This window comes from Arachis ipaensis, chromosome B01, assembly GCF_000816755.2.
Source record: "Arachis ipaensis cultivar K30076 chromosome B01, Araip1.1, whole genome shotgun sequence".
NCBI classification, from domain to species: domain Eukaryota; kingdom Viridiplantae; phylum Streptophyta; class Magnoliopsida; order Fabales; family Fabaceae; genus Arachis; species Arachis ipaensis.
Window position 1 is genome coordinate 655,448 of NC_029785.2, and position 3,355 is coordinate 658,802.

The 3,355-nt window shown below is 37.7% G+C and overlaps 1 long non-coding RNA gene across 2 annotated transcripts in view; it reads right to left on the bottom strand.

Annotated features, from left to right (window-relative positions):
* Positions 2,194-3,355, bottom strand: part of LOC107615890 — a 2,398-nt gene continuing 1,236 nt past the window's right edge. For both annotated transcript variants that reach the window (XR_002353954.1, XR_001614493.2), the window contains exon 3: positions 2,194-3,320. This is a non-coding gene — a long non-coding RNA (uncharacterized LOC107615890). The remainder of the gene's footprint in view (positions 3,321-3,355) is intronic.

Here is a 3,355-nt window from a genome sequence, read left to right on the forward strand (position 1 = left end):
TCTCAGCTTTTAATTACCAATTTTTTTAAAGAGTAAATTAGTATTTCTATTCACGAAAATTAAAAATACTAATATATTTTTCCATAAAAAAGAAATGATTATTTGTATCTATGAAATATAAATTTTTGTTGATAAAATTATCCAAACTCAAAAAAATTATTTAAAATTTTTGAATTATCTTTTAATATAACCTATCTCTAACTTCTCTTACTCCACACCACCATTTTTCCAATCCTAAATCCTACCACCACCAAAACTCTTCCTTACCACCACCCTAAACCCTAACTACCACCATAACTCAAGTACGAACACAAGACAAGTACAAACTTCAACCATATCTTGTTGTAACTTCATTGAAGGGATAGCAGATGTGACACTCATAAGATACAGGTCTCAATCCGTTTCCAACCAACCAAACCTTCGCTCGGCAGTGATAGTGACGGACTCCTGCTCTCCTTCCTTGTTACAGTTCTTCCTTTTTCACTGAACAGCGTCGACGACGATGGTGGCAGTGACACCCATCGGCGCCGTCGCCCTCTCTTCCTTCTCCGATCTCTTGCGCTCTCTCTTCCTTCCAAACTAGCGACAACGACAGCGACAGACTCAATCAATGGAGGCGACATTCGCGATGGAGCCGGCAATAGCAAGGCGCCCTGGCGGCAACAGCTCCCCCTTCCTTGGTTCTGGCTCGCATCTCCTCTTCGGACTCCCTCAACAACAACGACGATGATGCAATAGCGACGACGAGTCCCACGTTGCCAGTGCGGTCTCCCTCCCCCTCCTCTTCTCTTCTTCTTCCTCGGGTGGGGGTGTGTGTATAATGTCTCCGTGTGTGAGTTTTAGAGGGACACGGGGTGGTGGCTAGGTGAAGAGGGTTACGGTTAGAAACTCTTCCATTTAGGGTGGTTGGGTGAAGAGGTTGGTAGTGGAATTTGAGATTAGAAGGGACAGGGGGTAGTGGTGAAGAGGGTTAGAGTTAGAAACTCTTCCATTTGGGTGGCTGGGTGAAAGAGATTAGGGTTAGAAACTCTTCCATTTGGGTGGCTGGGTGAAGGGGGGCGGTGGTGAGATTTGATATTAGAAAAATGGTAGTAAAGATAAGGGTAATTTACGGATTTTAGGTAATTTTTTAGTGTTTGGATAATTTTGTTATGCGAAACCTATATTTCATTGGTACAAATGATAATTTTCTTTTTCTATGCGTAAATATGTCAGCGTTTTTAACTTTTGTGGGTAGAAATGATAGTTTATTTTTTTTTTAAAATATATAGCATTGAAAATAAATGGGCCTCAAGAAGATGGAACTAATTGATAAGCCCAATAATATATCCAATAAGATCATTATAATAAGCCCAATACATAGTGGGTTGATCCAAAATGCTGAAACAGTGTACACCGAAAAAAAAAAGCTGAAACAGCTGAATATGCTGTATATTTTATTGGAGGGTCAAAAATATATGATCGAATTTTATTTGAGATCCTTCAAGCAAATCCATGCACAATTATTGATCTCTGCCCTTGTTTCCAGTGACTTATCTCCAAAGTTTCAAACTTTATCAGTAAAATCATGTCACTGAGGTTCATTACCGCTGCAATTACTTGAAGCAATTTGATTGGAGCTTGAAGCAAATTGAAACAAGTACAGTGCTTGCAAGGTGTTTGATGAAATGCCTATGAGAGATGTGGTGTCTTAGACACTTAGACTGGTTTGATATCTGGGTATGTGAAGGCTGGGTTGTTTGAAGAAGCCATTGCATTGTTTTTGAGAATGAATGTTGAGCCTAATGTGGCAACTATTGTTAGCATACGCTTGTGCGAAACTGAGTCGGTTAGAGGTAGGCAATGCTGTGATGGATATGTATATGAAGTGTGAGTCTGTTGATGATGCAAGGCAAGTGTTTGATGAAATGTCTAAGAAGGACATTGTTTCTTAGACTAGTATGATAGGTGGATTGGTGCAATGCCAATTTCCAAAATCTGAACGAATCACTTGACATGTTCTATGAAATGCAGGCATCAGTTTTTCAACCTGATGGGGTTACATTGACCAGTGTTCTTTCTGCTTCTGCCGGTCTTGTGCTTCTTGATTATCGCAGATGGGTCCATGAATACATTGATGGAAGCCAAATCAAACAGGATGTATAGAGATGGCAAAAATGCAATAAATGGACATGGACAAGAAGTCAAGAAGCATTGAAACAATTTGCAGAGTTGATTGAATCCGGCACGAGGTCTAATGAGGTCATATTTTTGGCCATTTTCACAGCTTGCTGCCATTCTGGCTTGATCGACGAAGGCTGTAGGCTTTTCAATCAGATGACAGATGAAGAAGAAAGGAATAAGCAAGGCTCCAGGTTCTAGTATTATAAGAGTGGATGGAAAGAGCCATAAATTTTTAGTTGCAGATAGTAAACATTCTCAAAGTGAGGGTATTAGTTATTATAAACCAGTTTAAAACCAATTTACTATACAAAAAAGTCATTTGATGTAGTTTCTAAACTATTTATAGTGATTTGGTGCTTTAGTTTGTGATTATAGCATGATCACTCTTAATCTTAATAATACAAATATTGATTGTAATATTTAGTAGTGAAGTTGGAGAGATTTTGGTATTTTGGAAATGTGGAAAATCAGTATTTGACAGATACACACAACTATTTTCACAAGTACATATTTGCTTTTTATTTTTGGTGTTGGCTTTTCAATGGTGTTTTCAAACATGTGGAGACTTGATGTTATTTTTTTTCATGTGAAGATCAGATTTGTGCTTAAAGGTGCAAATCGGACCTAGGTTTTGTATCCCAAACAAAACTGAGTCTCCGATTTGTTCATCACCTTCACCACGCCATAAATCGGACCCTAGGTTTTATATTGCAGACAAAACTAAGCCTCCGATTTAAAAATTTTAATTTAAAAAAAAAATAATTTATCTCTATATCCATAAAAACAGATTATAGCTCCATAACTGTGCATAACACAACACATACTAGGTCTCCGTTGCTAAAAAAATTAGCCGTAAATATTATTTATTTATTTATTAAAAGATATCAAAGAGCATACAATACTAATGCTGTTAACCAGCTAGTAGATGATCATCATTTAAGAGAACAAGAACAAAAACAAGGCCTAATTTAACTGAGAATTGGGTTTAGTAGTGTCCTGTAGAGGTTGATAATCATCTTCAGTTTTCTGAGAAGGGCATTTCTGACAAATGCATTTTCCATTTATGCAGCAACTGGGAAATCCTTGACACACACTGTCACAATGTATCATCCTTGGACATTCAAAGGGTCCCCTTGCTTCAATTCTTGCTACTTCCACTGTCCAATTACAATAATAACAATCACATAAGACA